The 22857-nt window shown below is 32.7% G+C and overlaps 1 long non-coding RNA gene and 1 pseudogene across 1 annotated transcript; both read right to left on the reverse strand.

The window, feature by feature from the left end:
• Positions 1 to 304: 304 nt before the first annotated feature.
• LOC128240942 (annetocin receptor-like) lies at positions 305 to 1354 on the reverse strand (annotated as a pseudogene).
• A 14882-nt stretch (positions 1355 to 16236) lies between these two features.
• LOC128241395 (uncharacterized) lies at positions 16237 to 19501 on the reverse strand. Its single transcript, XR_008262349.1, has 4 exons — positions 19151 to 19501; positions 18547 to 18705; positions 18182 to 18314; positions 16237 to 17755 (listed from the first exon to the last, which is right to left on the reverse strand). It is a non-coding gene; the product is annotated as an uncharacterized LOC128241395 (long non-coding RNA).
• Between the last annotated feature and the right edge of the window lie 3356 nt (positions 19502 to 22857).

Consider the following 22857-nt stretch of genomic DNA (forward strand, 5'->3'; position numbering starts at 1 on the left):
TTATTTATATATTCGCAATATTTCGCAACATTTCAATACACATATCGATATGTAAACACACCTACATTCATATCAATTGATACAATCGAATATTATCAAATTGCAAAATGCTCATGAATTGAATAATGGTTTTATAAGCGATGAAATAATTCCCCAATAAAAAAACAGAACTTTTAAATGCAAAATGTGCATTTTTTTTCTAAAACCTCTAAACGATTATTAACGTTACTAATAGTTATCATCGATTAAAACAACTATTATTCGCTCCAAACCTCATTGACAATACAAATTACTTACTTGTTTACTAAGGTGCATTCATATCATAGGCTGACCACGTCTGTGTGATGAAGCATTGAGCCAAACATACGATAAAGCAGATCACAACTGTAAGCGTAAGTTTCACAGTCTTGATTTTGGACTAGGATATTTTTCTTTGAGTGAGCTCTCGGGTTTGTTTCTTCTAGGAGTGATGTGGCAAAGACCCATTTCTCTACTTTGTTTGCGCTTGACTGCTTTATGTGTCGCTTTTGCGTTCACGCTGACCCAGACTATGAGGCAAACAATTAATAATTAATGGTAATGAAAATAAGCCGGAAAGGAGCCAAGCGACTGCAGTCATAAAATGTTCCCTCTTTGCTGTCCAAGTCTTGGAGTTTAGAGGATGACATATGGACATATAACGGTCTAAAGCGGTCATGATCAATACGTAGGTGGAGCTATACATTGTTCCAACTTGCATGTTCTTTACAAGCTTACAAAGAAAATTGTTTCCATCAAATTTAAATGTAATATCCATCACATCCGAAATATCTGCAACCGCTTAGTGAATAATGAACATTTGCATTCGACTTAATTTCCTCTTTTTGTACATAAGAACAACAATAACCATCAAATTACCCAGTAAGGCCATACGTAATATTGCACGTAACACAGCAATTTCTGCTTGGGCAAGCGCTTCATTCCTTCCGGTATTTGTAAGATTGGCGTTGCGAGTAATGTAAGCTTGCAATGTCCAAAATTGCTTTTGCAAATCAAAATTATCCATGCAGTCGTAAACTCCATCAGGCCTTTGTTTATACGAGAAGATAATTAATTGTGGTAACGAAAATATGGCAGAAAAAAACCAAGCTATTGCAGCCATAACATGTACTCTCTTTCTTGTCCATGTTTGAGAATTTAGCGGATCACATATGGACATATAACGGTCTAAAGCGGTCATGATTAATACGTAGGTGGAGCTATACATTGTTCCAACTTGCATGTAATTTACAAGCTTACAAAGAAAATTGTTCCTATCAAATTTGAATGTAATATCTATCCAGCACAGCAATTTCTGCCCAGCCAAGTGCTTCATTTCTTACGTTATTAGTTAAATTGGCATTGCGTGTTTCATTTTCAATGCCTATTTGTAATTCATCGTCTTTGCTCATATCGTTGGTTAGACAATAAAGACTCTCGTCGCCCGAGGCGAGAATGATAGAAGACATGATATTCATCGTCGTCTACAACTGGAAGAAATTCCTGAAATAAATCATAACATTTTACACCTAATTTGATGAGCATAACAGTACGTGGTGAAACTTAATTATATATTTTCATTTGCGTGTATTCTAGCGTAGACATTGCAAGTATCAATTGAGATTATTCTCATAGTATAGTTTTTGTAGTAAAGTTATAATAGGTACAACATCATCGCCAGATATTTATTTTAATATTTTTACAATATTCATTTTAAGGCACTGATAGCAATATTACTGCTCATGATTCTGATAAAAAGAACCAAGTGAAATACTTTAATGGTCAACTTATAACTCATCATTATGGAAGAGGTATTCTTCAGAATCACGCAAATTCATCAGGAATTCTCGTTTCCGTTTATAATAATGATTAATTTCAACACAGTAAAAACTTCTTGTACAATTTCAACGGTGATCTTTTTTTCAGGAATCGTGGTGACATTTTTAATTAAAATAATATATATCAAAAGAAACACTGCACTCTTAACGAAGAATTCATTATAATTGGATCCATGGAACACACAGGTATATTGATTTAATCTTCTTTAGGTTAAACATTCTAATACCTAGGAATCAGCTATATGATACAATATCGTATTGCAATTCTGTGAATTCCACACAACCGCGTATCAGACAATACGAGAGAAGACAGGATTAATCAAGTGTTCAAAACAAAAAAGTCGCCATCTCTAAAATTGATTTTTGGCACTGAAACAGCAAGAGGGTTAAGCCAAACATAAACAAAATACATTTATGTTAGTGGTACATTCCATTTCAGTGATGACAAAGTTAAGGTATGATAAGAGGATACGCAGGATTATCTTATCGGAGCGGTATCGATTTTGTAAGTGTTTTAATGAAAAATAACAAGGTGTCCTTAATGCAAACAAAACTCGATCTTACAAGCTAGTGCAGTTTGTTTTTTGAGATGTTATAGGACGCGATAGATAACTAACATATAGCGCAATGAAGTTCATCCATTCATTTCTAAAACATCTCCAAATGGAGGTTTTTCCATCCATTTTTAAATCCATTATCTCTGATTTTCGCAAAGTGAAACAAAGAATAACTACAAGTTATCTTTACGTAAATGATGAGAGGTTATTTTGAAATTAAGTCATTTTTCTCCTGTTGTTATCAATATATTTACATTTTGTTCTGCCATACCAACAGAATCAAGTCACTTATTCGCTATTATTTACCATTTTACGTACAATTAGATAGTTGGGAGTGACAGCCAATGATAGTATGGATACCATTGTTTATTTATGTATGTTATAATATGTATATAACTATATGCAAGACAACATGTTGACATCCTCGCAACCGTCAAATTATGAACAACAATTTAAATTCTTGAGGTCTATACACAAGTATTTTTGTTAAGATTGATATAAAAGAAATGTAATACGCAGCAACAATTTTAAATACCCTTGGCGATCATGCAGCGAACATGTATGTGCAAACTTACGAGAAAATAACAAAAACCTGATAAGAAAGGAAAGTGTATTACTAGATCTATCCGTTAGGTAAATGTATTGGACATCTTTCCTCAATTAGTTTACCTGTCTGTGATACAGTATTCTAAACCTCATCGAAATCGACGATATATAGCAATAAACATATTATGAAATAAACGTTTCTGGGTTGTCTCAAGTCTGGTGCTCAGATATAGCTATGAAGAATTGAAATGTCTCGCTTTCTTACCTTACAATGTTCAATTATAGAGTACGAAGTTGCTCTAAACCTCATACACAGTTTTGTTCTACGGATTGATTCAATATGCCTTTTGATTCATGAGAATAGGGCAGTGTTAAAGCCAGAATACTGGATAGTGTGGTCGACTGAAAATACTTATCATGACTTTTGATGACTTGAAACCGGCCTGCCATGTTTTATTAGTGTATTGTGGTTCCAAAGGCTGTCTCTTAAAGAACGTGTCACGCTATACTTGAATATACACTGTTACTGACAACCGTTCCAAAAAAACAAAACAATCAAGTCATCATAAAAATAAATAAAATAATTGTCCTATGCGGTTGTTCAGAATTCTTTGACATGCATTTTGGTATTTTTTTTTTCATATCACATCATAAAAATATATTTGATGCGGATTACTGTTCATTGTTATTCAAGTCAATGTGATGTTAATATGTGATTTGTCGGGTCCTTTTGAATGTTACTCCTATCATTGATTTCGCGGATAACTTTTTCAGCTTGATTTTGCACTGACATCGCTACAAAGCATATCCATTTCCGGATAGTTCAAATCGCGTACTGCCTTGTATACATTGTCCAGGCAAAACGTCACCACTTAGAATGTGGCAAAAAACACAATGCTTAATTTGTATCGATTTATTTCTACTTTGTAGGAGCTAATATGAAGCCTAACAGGAGGTTGATCCAAACCTTGAAAGTTGAATTGTACTTTTCGATGTATTTATTAATCCACATGTATCATTATGATTAGGGTCTAGTTAGTTTGGATAACAGATGACTAAAACATGCTGAATATTAACAGGTTTGGTGATACATCGATCCGGGAAATATACTTCGCGAATGGAAGTTTATATGTCTTTATCAAATACACTTTATATGTTTTTTGTGATGCATTGGCTTATTGTATGTATCGACTCCAGTACAAAAAATATAATGTGCGAAATACTTTACTCTGATTGGTCTCAGTCAGGAATTTCGTTTTACTGGCAGTCATTATATTAACTTGAATTTGCTCTCACAATAAGCGACTATACGCTTTGAAAGACTGTTATGGAATCTACAATTAATAGATTTGTTGTTCGTATCACAAATATCGGAATGATTCGTTTAACATTTAGTATTAATGTGTAAAAATAAAACGATAAGTATACTCCTTTAAGTAACTATAATGTGTAAATCAACTAGAACAATATATGTTTTTATTCTAAGCTTAACGATTTAGAGTATTAAAATAAAACAAAAACATATTTCTTATCTGGGTATACACTCGTCTGGTGACGAGATTGCATACCTATGCACTAAAATACCCACAGTGCATAAATGATTATCTTTGAATTCAAATTCCGGATCTATTTTCATTTTAATGTAACGACGGGCGAACATTAAACAGCAGCCCTCACCGTGATAACGGTTTAACGAAATCACAGACAATGAACAGTTTTATAGTTTCTGAAGTTTACGGTGCATTCTTTGCAAGATTTATCCGTAAGCTATGTTCTAACTGAGAACACATTTCTTTGCATTTGAGCTTAATCATTAAATATATTTGAAACGTGCCAGGTGTTATTGTTAATACATTGTTTACGCTTAGGTTAGTGCTAAGGCAATAGGGCGAATACAGCTTGACATACTTAGAAGGTCTTACATGAACGTTGTTCGTTCTCTTATGCAAACCATAAATGACATGATTCTGCAATCGTTTATATGGCACGCTTTTAGTTTAATTAATCACAACTTGAAATATATTATTCTTTGAGGCCCAACTTTATATATTTTGAAACAATCGAATACATTGACTGCTTATGTTGGACAAATAATAGTTGTATATTTTTTACAGATCAGAGCACTGTATTATTTATGTATGTCGTAGTTTAATCATAAATATGCATACCCTGTCACAGATGGCAGCAAGTTGACTTTGGTCCGTCAACTTTGTGTTAATGTTTATTACCAGCTAAGATACACTTACTTATTCGTATACACATGACATACAGTATTTAACTGAAGAATGATTTCCATTCGGTACTTTAAATCCACACTTACAATATTTGTTTTTCGATTTGCTGATTCGAAATAAAATGTGCAAATTACTCCACAAATTGCAGCACAAAATTAACATTATTTCACTAACACTTTTATGAATTCATTTATACATTATGTTAACTGCATTAATATTTTGATGTGTATATACGTATCTATGTATTGCATTGTTTGATTACTATCAAACACTCGAAACTGAAAATGTTTCCACTATCAAATATCTGACTATTTTCTAGAAACACAACTGTATTGCACATTCCATGACGTATATATATATATGGGTTGGTGGCTTTATACCGAAAAAATGTTTGCCATTTGTTATTGCAACTATTTGAAGTTCATTTGACATTGTTCCATTTCCTGCGTCTAAATTTCGAGCTATTATACGCACAAGTAAATGCTCAATAGTGTATTCTGTTTTAATGTGTTTATGTTTTCTTACAAATACTATTCTTAAATAATTAATACCAAAAATAATCAAAATTAAAGGTAGTTATATTAACACTTACGTTCCCTATATGCGACCAATTTTCCGAAAGGAAAGTGATTACAACACGCGCACAAGCCTACTTAAAATTGAACTTGCTTTTAAGGCTTCACATGAAGTATTATTAATACAAATAAATTCATAACACTATATAAATCAAACTCACATGGCTTCAAGTCCAGAACTGTTATTGCACAAGTCATACATATTGTCGGCAATAGTAAAATAATGTATATAATGTCAAGTTCAGACTTTCACTTTTACTTTCACTTAATATTTATGCGAAAAGCTACAGAAACAAGCTCAGTAGCAAAAAGCTTAAAAAATAAACCCGGTTTAATGGCACTGGGTAAACACCAAAGACATAGAACATAAAATCACATACAAGAAACATGGAAGAACAGCACAAAACTCCACAAGAGCACAGTGCATACATACTATATATACAAAACTAGGTATGTTTATCAAGGATTGTTAGGTACCGCCTTGGAACGGTCAGTAAAATGTAAATTTACTGGGGGTTTTAACCAGTTTGTGTGCCTGTCAGTGAATACAATAATCAGGTTATCATTCACCTATACGTTCCACTTTTTCTACAGCATAAATTAAAATACATTCTCAACGAAAAGCTTTAAAATGAAATTACTACCAATCACAATCGTAAATGACTTGAAATGAAATATGTAAACAAAGTATATTCGTTTTTTGAATGCTATATCAAGCACAAAGAAACCGAAAACTAACATATACGGATCGGTTTGAATACTGATTCAATATCTTCGACGTAGTCATTATTTTAAATAATCAAACTTAAACGACAACATTTATAAAGGGAGTGCCGAATGAAAATGTGTGACTCTTTTTTATTTAGCTATATCTAGGTTATACAATAAATAAAACAAACGAATATCTTTCCTTTGTTTAAGTTACATTTATAGCGTCGCACTGAAACTAAGAACAAATGTTTGAAATAAAACATTGGGTTAAATAGAATCAATAATATTATTACAAAATTGTGGTCTTAAGCATTGATAAAAACGCGTATTTAATGCAGGAATATAGCATACAAAACGGTTGTTTTAAACTTATACTTGTATTTATGCTGACTCTGTATACATGTGAAGTAATTAGACATGTAGTTGTTCATTTGAGCTTTCACCTTAAGCAATGTATAGGCAAGTCCATAGCACTATGTCGCAGAACATTACACATCAGGCTTCACAAAAAATATCTAGTCCTTTAGCATAATGTATCTACTTGCCACGCTTATAACCTGTTAAATATCCTACAATTGTTTTACGACGATCTATGGTTCGTCTCTATCGTTTTCAGCATATATTTTACAAATAACAAATCTTCACGTTGGTTTTGTGCATGTATCATTTCATTATTTCCGCTTTTAATCACTTTATTTATATATGAAATGTGTTCATGGAAACTAAGTTTGTTAATTGTATCTATCTATTTACAGGGACCACTGGGAACGCATGCCGATGATATGATCAGTGAATAAGTGGAAAAGGCAGCTGACACTTTGTTAATTGGAAATCACCCGCCAATATATTTTATATTGTCACATACTCGTATTAATAATATCATTTGTAGTAAACAGAATGGTTAAGCCAAAACAAAGACTGCAGTCATGCCAGATTATAAATGCTTTATAATGTGATTGTAAAGCTTGGACTGTTTTATTGCATTTGTTCTTAATGACAAATTATTTAGGGCAATTCAGCTTGATTCTAGCTTGAATGTTGTTTTGCATTATGATTTGTTGAAGACAAAAAGCCTTTATGTCATACATAGGTTAACACTTTAATCATTAGCCGTCCATACGATTTTTCTAAAGCGTTCTGTTAAAGGGATATGATTTGTTGGAACTTTTCCAAATTCGCCTTGTTAACATCCTCCAATTTTCTATTTACATCATTATTTTCTGCCAGCAAGTTCCCCACATCTTTTGCAAAAACATTCCCCAGACGAACTTCGCACAACGAATCATAAAATCTAGAAAACCAGTTTTTTGATGACTCGTGAGATACGGGTGTAGAATCTCACATACCTCGAAAAGTTGGTCAACAGTTCCATTAAATCATCGCAGGCAGAGTGAATGATGATCCACTTACAGGTAGCGCAGATTCAGTAATGTTGTTTTTCCTACTTCCCATTCACTCTTTTCTGAACATATTGCAGTTATTTCACACATACAACTTAATCTAAATGATAACCGACCGTATTTATATAGTTACGTATAAAAAGAAATGTTAGGCCAAACTGAAATGTTACCCCTCCTCCAGCCATAAACAATGTCGTCTCACATATTTGCTTTATTAAATGTGTGATGACATTCATTTGTATTATATACTAACCAGCATTGAACAAAAAACTCAACATTCTAGTCGTAAGTGTTTTCTTGAAAACTTCGCTCGCTTGAAATTTATATTGTATACAACCTACAAGTTCGTGTACCTACAAACAACACTATTTTTTCGACCGAACGATCAACACTCAATCTATTAGGGTTGTGCCAGGAGGAACAAATACTATTTTGAATTTAATCGTACTGCTAAAAATATGTTCTAACCGATAGTTATGCCTATACTATATTTAAACTTATACCGCTGCTTTCTTTGATATATATAATTTTGATATAATTTTTCCAATAAAAAAATCAAAATTTGTCGTATTGGGAATATAACATAGCAAATAGTTATACAGACGAAATTTCTGTATTTCTCTCGTTATTACCAAAGACATGACTGTACTTTTAAGAACAATTGAGTTATTTACTAATACAGCTGGTTAGAAATGAATGTGTTGGCACCACTTGTTTTGTAATATGTAACAATTGGGTTATTACTAACGTTCATGAACGAACAAATCGCCTTACATAACGTGAGTTCATCTTAAGTATATACAATATACGCTACCAAGCAAGAAAAATACAGCTTTCGAGTCATTGTAATGGAACGAATTTTGGTTATCGATATGTCAATATCGATAGACGAATCAATATGAGACGAAATAACACAATCTGCTTTTAAACACAACATATTTGTATAATGTATGACACCATGTACATGGCAAAGGACTGTTTCTTACTATTTTGGAATAAAACTATGTTTTGATATGTGGGTTTTTTCTCTATGAAAATTATAAATAGTAACAAACGACGTTGTTTTAATATGAAGCAAATCGTAATAAATATGAGTGAACAATGTTAATTGAGGTAAATGTGTGGTCCATTGATGGATAGGACTTGTATATTCAATATTGTACAAACATATCTGGCTGCATTTATTGTAATATTGTTTGTTTTGTTTCTGCCTCAAACATTAAAATATTATGTTATATATGCTAGATGTTCAACGTATTCTACAACAGTTATGTAAAGCAGTCAGCACATTTTGAAGTCAGAAACATATGTTTCTTGCAGAGGCATTGCGTCTATTTCATCCATTTCAGTATCTTCATACAATATCATAATGTTTCATAGTTTCTATTTTATTTTGCATTGCGTGTGTTTTTCTTTAAAAAAACTCAATGGTTTTAGGTACACTGTTTGTCATTTATATTACAGCTACTTACAAATGATCTGCATGCTGTTTAATAGATGATAATTGAGTCCGTTATTGAGAGATGTATGATATACTGTCTTTTTAATAGCTACACTCGGGGAAATATATTGGAATCTATCGATTCCTTCGAAATTTGTTATTAGTAAACATGCACACATAGACCAGACTCTTAACCTACAAGAATATATATCCACAGAGAACATATACAAAATATATGACATTCCATTTAAATTGTTTATAGAGCATTGCTTATAGAGTTTATAGAGTTTGCGAGTATGTTGTCTTTGTTTCATATGTTTATAAACTCATAATCGACAGAAGCGAGGCAAAGTATCATTTTATAAGCTTCCTTCTCAATTATGTCTTGATTGATTTTTGTTTTGCGCAAATATCACTTGCTTACCTTGCCTTCGTTATTATGTAAGAAAACCTTTTATTTATGATTATGCTCTAACCTTGAGTATTCCTTAAAATGTCTCGTAAGTTTTGAAATAAATATTGTTAAAACCAAACTCATAATTTGTTGAGATAATATAATTAATTTGTTTAAATTTCGTATGATTTTCTAGTAACTGAGGTGTTCCCTCTACGGATCTGAAAAGTAAAATATCTGTATCTTTTTTCTGAACAGATCTGAAACCAATGACACATGACATATAATTCATGTTAACATGCAGTTTAGTCGTAAACAGGAGAACATTTACAGCAATATTCTACGAAATAATTCATAATATTGCAGGATATGTCGATTTTATATAAAATAAAATGAAGTATTTTGATTTATACGAGAAAGTTATTGCAAAGAAAATGCAATGCAGCCCTCAAATAAGTAATCATATGAAGAACTACTATTGACTCCTCATAACAATATACGATACAATAGTTTACAGACAATCCTCTGAAACAGTTATCATGAAACTAAATACAGCTCTTCAATCAACCAATCTTCTTGAATTAAACATATTTAATTCAACATATACAAACAAACTACACAGAATAGGCTCACACACACACGTTGTCTATAATATTGAAATGGATTAGAACGAAAGCATAGCTTATAGAGTTCTTCTCCGTAAGAATTAAATTACTCATTTACCAGAAATATGCGTATGATTGACGATTAGACGATATACATGTTTTATGCGAGAACAATTGTTACTAATGCTAAAACATAGAACTAAGGAGTTTGTGTTTAGATATGGGTTCGATAGTTCAAACACGATATATAATAGATACAATATAAGCACAAGTGATTGTATAAAGGATATATAAATAGGGTGTGGACAGATATTTAGGAAAAAAAGAAGTTGGGTACATACTTTATTGGGGAAACTTTGCCAGTCAGGTAATGATCAGAAACGTTTCGAGTCTTGTATGAATGTATGAACAGTATCCGATATTTTGGAGTTGTTCTTGTTGTTTAAGGTTGGATTGCCATAGAGAATGAAACCAATGTTAATTTCTGTGATAATTGCCATATTACGAAAGAAGGTTTGTCGAGAGTCGGTATATAAAGGACTATGCATAAAATTGTGAGTACTAGTTTCAACTTCACCACACTCGCAAAGAGAAAAGCTGATACTATTTTTTACTATAAAGGTGAAAGTTAGGACCACTTAGGATGTAATTGAACGACGATCCCGCACATTCTGTGGAACTTAATTCCAGGCACGTATAGTTGAAGGTAAGAAAGAGGAAAAGTAAGAATCTGCGTGACATAACCGTTCTTGTGTTAGATGCATTCCGTAGTGGATATTTCTGTGAACTGACATTTAAATGTGCAAGGGATGACATATATTCTGGGGCATGGCCGTTTTTCATTTTGTAAAAGAGACATAGTTTGTGATTAATGCGTCTTTCTGACATAGTAGTCCAACATAGTTTCGCATGGAGAACTTCAATCGAAATTTACTTAGTAGCCCCACAGACTATTCTACCGGCTTCATTTTGTATCTTTTGCAGTTTGTTTTTTTCGTAGTCCGTACAATTATCCCAGACAATATTAGCATATTCAAGAATCGGACGGGTGTACGAAAAATAAATAGTCTTCTTAAGAAAGACATGAGGGCAAAACTAGATAAAATAGCAATTCGTATCTAGTAATTTAGTTCATGTTTCCGAGTGGTCCATATGAATTGCAAATTCGAATCGAAGATAACGACATGTGAACACCCTTATATATGAATCAGGGATTACAAACGAACTATTACATATCATTCTATTCATTGAAATAGTCACTAAAATATTTGTTGTATACAGCGACTTGTGAGAATATGACTGGGAAAGAAGCATTAAATTGAAAGAAAGCCGATTTGCCTTTGGTAATGTACTATTTAAAGTAGTATGATGTTAAGGTTAAAGATATACTTATAGATTGGCAACTATTTAAACCTGCAGGAACACACTTTTACGCGTTTCCCTCACAATCTTAAGTTACAAAATATACTACCAGACGTTTGATTTGTATCAGACAGTTGTCCTAACTAAATGTAGCATATGCTTCACTAACTATCTTAATTTACTGGTAGTATTTTACGCTCGGCAGAAAGGAAGCGGGATTTATTTGACAGAGGAATATCAGTTTTGCCAACAAAAATAATTTGCTTATTCCACGGCTATTTTGCAATGTAATACTTGAGAATTGCGGTAATTAAGGAAACAATTGTTTTATTAGCGCGTTAAATTGTGCCAATAATTATGCTGCTTTACCTTCGGAACATTTTGCTACACGGAAGCAAAGTATTTACGCATTTTATACATTTAGAATATTTAAAGATGAACATTTATTTCGGTCCAGAATTACTTTCCCAATGTGCGCTTTCAACATGTCACATCGAAATGGTAGCTTCATCATTAATCTTAATTATCCACATCCCTTTAAAACGGTCATTTAGTTCCAATAACATGTCATTGACAATTACTTTCACAATATTACCAGCTGTCCTAGCAGTTGATTTAGAACTTATTCGCAGAATGATGAAGCCTGATATAAATCTAAATAACTGTACCATAGTTGAAACTCACCTGAAACAAGCGTTACGATAGCAATGTTACGGGCTGTAAATTAAATAATGCGAAATAAATCTGAAGAAGTGTACCATAGTTGAAACTCACCTGAAACAAGCGTTACGATAGCAATGTTACGGGCTGAAAATTAAATAATGCGAAGTAACTCTAAAGAAGTGACGTCATAATTTATTGTATTACTACATAAACATACTTAGTCCAGATTGTAAATCAACTTAGGTCAATAAACGTGACGTCATAGATAAATATAAGTGTCAACTCAGTCAGGTACACCAAAGCCAAAACACATTACTACGATTGGTCTGAATGAAGCGATAGATTATGTTTAGCTTTGCTTATAGGCAGTTTATAACTTATAATTCTCCTAAAGAATGAGGCCGGATTTATTTGAAAATCTATTATTTGTTCTACCTAAACACATACACATTGTATAGCTATTATATGTGTTGTTTGTATTCCAAAGCTGTTCTGGAACTCATTGTTATGCGTCAGAATGTTCGCATGTTGAAATTAAAATGCGCCGACTAGTATGCTGCTTTAATAGTCAAAATGCTGTGCTTTCTACTGGACAACAACTCCTGTACGTCTTCGATTAATCACTTTAAGTATTACAATATAAACACATTTATTCACTTCTGGCTATAAACGCGATTGATATTTTGAGTTCATACCTTTGGAACAAGATAACAACAATGCATATTAACTTGTTTACTTCGAATTTTTATGTTGCAATCATGTTATTTTAAAACAAACCATGGCAGCATGAGCAATTACAAGCGAACCTTTACCAGCAGTCCTCATCTGATAACGGCTCAACTTTCATGATATCCAAATGAACAGTTGTTTGGCTTGTGGGGTTTATTGTTATTTGTTTTTGCGTTACCTATGTTTAACTTTACACACATTCATAGCATTTTATATTAATTTAGATTGTATTTGAAACGTCCCATGTTTTTTATGTTATGTACGCGGGAATTATGACGTTTTATACTGTGAGCTGGGACTGCAAATACAATAAATGCACGCATCAAACTCATAAGCTCATAATTACGCAGTTTTAATAAAATATGCAAAGAAATATACGACATGATTCTAAAAACACACAATTTCAAACATTAACTATATATATGACACATTCTTGCTTGTGGCGGATTCTATTGAAAAAAATACATTAAGATAATTTTGATTGAAGACATAGATTGACAAAGATCTTTAGTGTATAGTTTTACCAGGTGGTATTTTACAATATTGGAAATTAGCTCCTTTCATTATATATTAACACTCACATTTCACGTCAACAAGTAGGCGAAGTAAGCTACCGAGCACGAAGAAGCACGCGGGAGGCCAAATGGTTAACAACAGTAACTACACTCAATCCTCGTTTTGAACGGACACAGTATATATCGAATACATCTGGTAATGCGAGCGAAACTATAACGTATCCCGCAGAGCACAAAACCTACATTTACACATTTTATACGACGAGATTAACTCTCGAGGGAAAATGTGTGTATATAAACGCTAATGCCCACTGGAGTAATTGTTCCGTGTTATTTCATGTCATGTAAAAGAGTTGTATTTGCATTCGTGGATTTATTTTCCCCGTGGATTATATAGTTAATTGATGGTCATTTTTCTCTTATATCAAGGGGGTTTTGATTATTAGTTCAATGTCGCCTGGAACAAAGTATTATTTTTGTTTTGTTGTTTCGAAAAAAAAGCCCACTGATTCACAATTTGTATGACAAAACCAAAACTAGTTCACTTCAATCTGCATGAAATCACGTATAAATAATATACAATATCATTTTCATAGCATTTGTAAATTGAATACACATATGAAGTAATTTATTCTTATGAAATAAGTGAATATTTGTTTCTCTGTATAGATGGAAAGCATTCATTGAAACACTACTTGTCACGTACACGTCAATCAAGTCGTCCACAAAACCATGGACTTTCAATTTGGAGAAAAGTGTTTGATATCTTAACTCAGTAAATAATATTTGATTACTTCGGCGAATTCAAAAATCATGTATCACTTCGTAGTGTATTCATCAACACTGCACTACCAGTACCGCTAGGGATGGAATAAAGCAAACCAATAAAGACGTCTTAAGTGAAAAAAGGCGATTTTCATCAAACTCAAATCATATCGAGTCCATGTCCATGAAATCAATATTTGGTTTTATTAAATATGAGTAAATATTGAATGTAATTCTTGTATTGAGTAAATATAGAGTGCCATTTCTGTTGTAAGCTTTACAAGCCGTACACACAACTTATTCCGCTAAAACCTTACCTTGTTTGAACAAGTAAGAAATCACACTATCGATTGGACAAAAACACCCTGGCGAGCTTCATATTGGTATCCAAATCAGTTCAATACAATGCGGTCATGAATTATTGATATCAATTTCATATCAAACGTTTATACTATTTTCCAGTTAAGTCTTACAAAGGCAATGACAAAAACATTGATATGAGTCTGATACAGTCGACAAGCGTTCAATCTTATGTTGATGATAAGTAAACAAGTGAAAGGGCAAAAAACAGTTCCTATATCACGAATAAGCACATATGTACATTTATAAATGTTGAACTATTATTATTGGATAAAATGTGTGTTTTCGGTCCGTTATCGCAAAAACCCGGGCGTTATCGGTAGAAAACGTGCACTATTCAGTAAATTCACGTGCCGTTAATGACCTGCTTTTTGTTTTACATAAGCGCTTTCAGGCATCATAACAATGGCAGCTGAGCGACCTGGTTTCTGACCGAAACACAAAAACAAATTTCAGCATATATAGCTGTATACAAATATCAAGAAATTAAATAAACCGCATCTAACTTACATATTTTCTTCTGGGTTGTCTTTTCCTGGCAAGCTGATGTGTGTTTACTAGATAGTACTTTCTGCAGTTGTTTTAACTATTTTTTCCCGTAAAAGCACTAAATTAAGTCTAAAACGTTCAACTCCTCCGAACTTTAGTTATTTCTGTCGATTTTATTCAGAACATACGACTTAGATGGCCATGTTTCCATTACGTCGTATGCAATGAACAAAGAAATTTCAAATATTTTTTTCTCTGATGCTGAAGATGCTGTACATTTTATCAAAAACATGTTTACAAAATTTTCAGGCTTTAATTAGTTGTCAAAACAAATAATGGTTACGCACTCGGGCTGTAAACCATTTTGCGGGCCTTTGCAGATAATAACGACCTCAAAAAGGTGTATTAACCCTATAGAAGCACATTCAAAGTATAGAAAAGCAAAATCAACATCGTTGAATAAATAATAAATATCAACAACGGCAAAACCTGACTGACAGCCTTAATTTAAGCTATCGACTGGGGACGTGATCATTGTCAACAGCCACTAAACGTTACTTTTAGATTTATATGCTTTGTTACAGCTCTAATTGTTCGTTGTTACCGTAAAAATGCATATTTAATGACCTGTCAATAAATACAACTATTCACATCCAATGGGACATTGATGCGAGCGACGCCTCCGTTACAAATAGGGCAGTATACAATGGAAAAAAATGACAGCACCGCCAACCGCTAATATAGACACACGTCAAACAGAACGAATATATAAATAAGAAATGTTTATGTAGCTCATGAAACCTTCAGAGCTATATGCCTGTAAAAAGGGATACAAAGGTGCAAAAATGACATTTGCTCTTTTTGGTAGTTATTTATAGAGTACATCTTTAGAAACAATTTGGCGAAAATTTGAGGTCAAAATCTTAAGTACTTTTGTTGTTATGACGATTTAAAGAAGCACAGGAGTCGATCAATTTATCGATGAAAGTGTCAAAAAGTGGCATATTTTTTAGATAAAGAAATGAAACAACACATGTTTTTTTATGTCTTTATATAATTTGTAGTTATATATCTTACACAAAATAACATATTATTGAACTGGTGACAAAATTCTTGTAAAATTATGATTGAAGTTTTAAATGGCAATCAAAATGTTACCATGACAACCACAATACGATGCAATTCAATATTAAACGTAAAAGGGATCACACACGCCGCTCTTAAAAAGTACTCAAATAACCTAAGCATTGGCAGACACTTTACAAATATATTTTAAAAAAAAAATATTCACAATGTTTAAGACTTTTGTTGCTATGGTGATTTAAATCCAAGGGGGGTCAGTGTAAAAAATATATTCTATTATCGAAATATGAAGAAAATGTACATCCATAAATAGGTATTTTCATGTATCTATGCATTTTGTAGCTATGCTTATTATACACATTATAATTTCACTAATGGACAATCCTGTAATAAAAAACAATAAATGTAACAAATATACACAGAAACATTGCCATGGCAACAAAAATACAAAGTAGTGTATTTATTGTCTCTGTACATGTGTTTGAATAATTATTTCTTAAAATATTATAAGTTTACATAATGCAATATTGTATTTATATATATATAACATATTACTACACTAAGAAACAAGTTGTAACCATGGCAACCACAATTTTCAATACATTACATGTACAAATCAATTCTAGAAGAAAGACAATAAAAATTGATGATATTAGCATAAAAAAAACATCACTGCATCATTTGTTAATTGTCAATGTTACTGTAATTTGATGAAAAAAGGATATTAGGGTTCTAGCAAGAGTTATGGAAGGTTTCTGCACCCTGTTCTTTTTTGGAAGCACCCGTCATGAAGAGTAAGATTGGCAACCTCCTGCCTTCATAGAATTAAAAGCTTAAGACAGTCAAATATTGATTTTGTTTTGATAACAACTTTATATTCACAAGATTATAAATACACACAGGCTTTAAAAATTTAGCACTTGAAACCTAATAGTACTTCAATTAAACATTATACAATATTCCTAACATTTTCTGTAACATTCAAAATGTTAAAATTCTTCACAGATAAATGAAGGGTGTCCTATTGAAACATGGAAACCTGTCTTTTTTCTGTAGCTGAGGACCCTGTCTTTCTTTAACCTGGCTAAACCCCAAGAGGTTTGTTTATATAGTTACAGTAAATATCAGCTTCTAATTCCTGCAGATTTCTTGTACTGAGAAATAATGTTATTTCTTATTTCTGAATGACAAACACTAGTCCAAACAAACAGCTCTAAAAAGTTAATTAACAGGTTGTACAGTTTGTTCAATGCTTTGGTTGAGACTGTCTAGGGCACACTGTCTTTTTCAATGTCTAATCTGCTGTATTCTCTGATCTTGTCATGTTAATACCACTGCCATTCCAGATCCATCCCCTTGATGAAGAATTCGGAAAGGAGTTCAGGGTACACAACTGCTCTTGTTTTCATCAGGTAAACTAAACCATCACCGATGCAGCAAACCTGCACCGCACAAAGCCAGGCCTGTTTGCTGAAAGTATGGATTGATAGAAATTATGTCTAGATCAGTCATATAAAAAAAAACAAGCTTATATAAAGATCAAGATATCATGCCAGTGTTTTGACAATGTCAGGAGTTACTTGGCTAGTTTAAACAGCTTTTATTTTTGTTTAACATTGTTGAAAATTTGAAATGTAATATAGAAATAACATACTTATGAAAGTTAACATATACATTCTTCCTCTGGCAACAGGTATGCAAAGATGTATTTTATCAATTTCAACAGTTATTGAGTTATGGTCAAGGTTATTTTGTTTACATGTAACTGACACCAATTAAAAGGCTAACCCTGAGGCGAATACTCTTAAAAATCTAGGATTCAATTCTGTTAGGTTAAGTATTTTCAAAATTAAAGTACTCTACTTTAGGGTTTAATGTGAACATTTTATTAACTACCTGCTAAGACCAAAGTGCCAATTTCGGCTTTTTATCTCCAAGCCATGGTACTTGAAGAAGTGATCATCATGCTCACAACAGTGTCTGCTCCCTTTCAATTCAGTCTCATCGAAGAAATAAACTGCTTGTTGTCCTGCAACATTTGATACACATCTTTATTTTATACATGCTATTTTGTTTATCTAAAATATTGCATGATTTCAAAATAAATATGGAAACCAGTTAATTATTCAGTATTACACAATATGTTTTCTGATTAAGTATAACAAGGTTGTCATGTGTGCAACCAAAACTCTTTTCCTTGCTTGGAAAAAGCTGTCAATTAACAACCGTTTATTAATTTGTGAACTTAAGTTATAAATAACCCGAGTGCTCTGCACATACTCCAAACTACGATGACACCGCATTTCCATCAAGTTTTGAACAATATTGGACCAATCGGTTGGGCATGATTGGGGAATAAGACTGGCAGGCAATGTCCCAACTGTAATGGAGGGTGCCGGGCAGGTAACATGGATACTGTCCTGAAATAAGATAGCAATATGATGTTATGTAGTGCACTGTGATCTCTTGTCAATTCATTATTGTTGTTATCAAAACTCATAAACAGATTTCAATTATCTACAATGTAATCGTGGACAGGTTGAGTTTTTCTAGTAAATGAAGGTCATTCATAAGTTACACAAATCCTTATTAAAATGTCATCAGTGTCGTTGACATGTCCATCGGGAACACTTTACTCCCATGACTACAAAAACATATGACTCGGTATGATGAGAAATTTATATAATTATACAAGTTCATTCATTATTATGGACAATGTGGTATGGAAATTAAATAAAACCGCCAGTTCAAGCCATTTGTTTACTTCCGGGTTTATGACAATTGACGAATATTTTCGCCTTTTTTTATATCATTTTAACATAATAAAATTTAATATTAAATTTATACAACTGCAATGATATTTACCTGTCAAAACTCGACAGAAGCATCCTCGAAAAGCAGCAAATGAAGACAAAAAACGTAAATGTTTGAAAATTTCTTGTTTGTCAATTACCAACCGGAAATTACGTATATGCATAAGGGAGATAACCTTGTTGTTATTATACTCGTCGCTATCGGTAACATCGTTGTCGGAGTATATGTATATTTTATGGATGCAATTTAAACAATTGTCGTATGTTAAAATTTATAAATCTAACAAAGAAATGGTGACTTATACCAATTAAAGTCAGTGAAATAAATCAACAAAACTTTAAACACGTTTTTCTCGAAATTGAAATTGCCGACTTTGTACCCCTTTCTACAGGCGTCGTCACATATTATAACTATATCAACACCTGCAAAACTATAAATTTATGTTATAGGACTCGAACACTATCTAGAAACGTCAGTTCCGTTGTTTGTTAATTCATAAAAACATGTGAATCCTATAGCCAGCATGCAAATCAATTTCGCACCTATAACTAAATTAAAACAGTCTGTGTTCCTAAATATTTCTTTTTCTGGCTAATATTGAACTCATTTACTACGATTAAATGCCGTCAATAAAAATGTTACTTTTTATGAGATATATCAGTCTACTAAGTATGATTTCATTTTAAAATACGTGTGCCATTATTTATGTGTCTAAAAGCACTGTAACTTAAATCTGTTTTAGTTAATTTTCAAATATAGAATAAAAGTATTTATATCATTCAATATATTCTTGAAGACAAAAAAGCAATTCGAACCATGCATCCTAAACATGTCTGTTTCGAGATTGTCCTGCCAACAAATGACTGTGAAATAATTTCAACAATTGTAACATGACCTAAGCATGGCAAATAGCTTAATATAAGACATGACATGCCTTTTCTGACTGCGATAATAATGCAAATCATATTTAACATTTAAAAATTAGGGGGCGTTGCAATTGCAATAATTTAAAAAAGGACATGCAAAAACAATTTGCAGATAAATGTATTGGAGAAGAGTGTATTCTGGTTAGGGAGTTGGTATGGGCATAATAAAAATTGGGAGAACAAACAACAATACAAGACATTCCATAGCGAATAAACAAAATGAAAGACACATAAAAATATGGGTAATGTATTGTTGCGAGCGGTATGAATTCGCTCCATATTCAACAAGAACAACTTTCATAACAATAACAATGTTGATGCCAATTTGTTTGTTTCAACAACGATAACATGGATGTCGTTTGGTCAACAAGCAGTTATCAGGAACTTCACCCTGGCAGATGTCATTCCTTAAGATGAACAATTATAATAAAATACTCCGCTTCAGAACTTATTGATCGCGGACGTATGTTTTATAACACCGGATATCCTACGGATTTTGGCAGAGGAATATTTGGAACATATTTTTACAAATTCATCTAGCGTAGGGCTTGTATGTATACAACTAAATGTGCAGTATGTTAAAATGCTCTAAATGTCCCAAGTACCCTCTCTCATCGACAAAGAGGGCAAACCGTTAGTATGTGAACAGCATTGATATGAGACTGATACAGTCCAATACTATACATGGTATATAATCACTACCATGACATCCGTTAGATAAGCTGAAAATTGTTACATGTTAATTAAGAAGAATATGCTTATATGCCAAGCAAAACCTGAACATATTACTTTTACGAACGTCTATCAACAATTGACTTAATCACTACCATTCAGTTAATCAACTAATGCAAACTACTAGTAGTGATATGTATATGAAAAACTACATAAACAAGCCCAGTAGTCGAACGATTAAACATAAACCTTATTTAATGGCACAGGGTCGACGCAAATGACATGGCAAACAAAATAACAAACAATCACAAACAAGAAACATGAAACAACAACTCAAAACTCCAGCAAACAACACACTTCATTTATAATATAGTTCATATCATAGGATGACCACATTCGTGTGATGAAGAATGGCGCGATACATACGATGAAGCAGATCACTACAGTAAGCGTAAGTTTCCCATTCTTATTCTTGGCCATTCTGTTTGAATGCACTCATGGGTTTGTTACAATGTCCTCAGTGTGATATGGCGAAGCACCGCCGATAAAGGCTGTTTGCGCTTCACTATGTGTCTATTTGCATTCACATTGACCAAATTTATGTGGCAAAACTGGGTGTAGCATATGGTGAACATATAGAATATGTAAAATAAGATATACAAGTAAGATTAGCTAGTAATGTCAAGCATTGCTTTGGCAAATAAAAATCATCCAAGCAGTCGTAACTTTCGCCAAGTTTGTGTGTACGAGGAAATAAATAGTTTTGGTAGAGAAAATAAGACAACAAAGATTTGAAGCAATGAAATGTACTCTCTGTGTTGTCCAAGAATGGAAATTAATGGGGATTTATGTCGATCTAAAGGTCAACGTGTGTTTAAAAACAACTTTGTACTGAGGCGGGTCCTTAATATACAAACAGCAGAAGACATTTCTATATAACATTAAAGGTTAGTGCCAAACATAAAACATTAAAACGCAATAAAGCCTAACAATTTAGAAAAAGGAACATTGTATGTACAGCATGAGCCACCTCCGATATCCTTACACATTTATTGAACATACTGTCGGATCTCTGCTTTACCTAGGTGTTACTTACACTATACACCTCATAAAACAAAAAGGACACATAAAATATTCATGGAGTCCCTCTACCTCAACTATGCAACGACAGTGTAATACAAACATCATACATGATATAAACGAAATGTATATTATTATGAGTTTAAATGTAATTACAATTCAAATAATCACTAATGTTCTACCTTGTTCGCGATACTGGTTTTAAATAATTTCAAATGGAGGCTTTTCAATTCCTGTTTATTCCATTATCACTCAAACATATAAACGCAAATAAATTCACGTTTACCTTCAATTTATCTAATAACTACGTATATGATATGAAGTAATTTGGAAATTAAGCCACTTTTCTCCTGCTTTTCCAAATAAAATCACGTTTTGAGTTCTTTGTTCTGCCATACATGTGGAAGAAAGCCACTTAAATGCCATCATTATACATCATAAGGCAATTCAGTTCATGGGAGTGTTAGTAAAATACAATAGAATAGATAGATATAGAAAAAAGATATAATCGTATGTGTGTGAAAAGTATTTAAGTATGTAGAAGAGCTGGATACCAATCCTGTTTGAGATTGCCATCTATTGACACACCCTTTTTTAGAAAAAAATAATTAAATGATTAATTTTCTTGTTTATGACTTCACGCCTGGTTATCTTTAAGACATCGACATGAGTTTAGAACATAGATTAAATACGATATAAGGCAATTAACACAATCAGAAAATGAATCAAATATTTATCATTTCCTCATATCAATTTTTGACAAAATGTTAAGCCTCGTTATCTGTCCTTGTAATGTTCAATTATAGTGAACACAGTGGCTATGAACCTCGTCTACAGTTCTGTTATAGAGTACAAAACGGTCCCGTACTTCGTCAAAAGTCTTGCTATAAAGTACCAAGAGGCCCAGTACTACGTCCACAGTTATGTTATAGAGTACAATGTGGCCTAGTACCGCGTCCACAGTTTTGTTATAGAATACAAAGTGGGCCATTATCGCGTCCACAGTTTTGTTATAGAATACAAAGTGGGCCAGTACCGCGTCTACAATTTTCTTATAGAGTACTAAGAGGGCCAGTACCG

Source organism: Mya arenaria, chromosome 7 (genome assembly GCF_026914265.1).
Source record: "Mya arenaria isolate MELC-2E11 chromosome 7, ASM2691426v1".
NCBI classification, from domain to species: Eukaryota; Metazoa; Mollusca; class Bivalvia; order Myida; family Myidae; genus Mya; species Mya arenaria.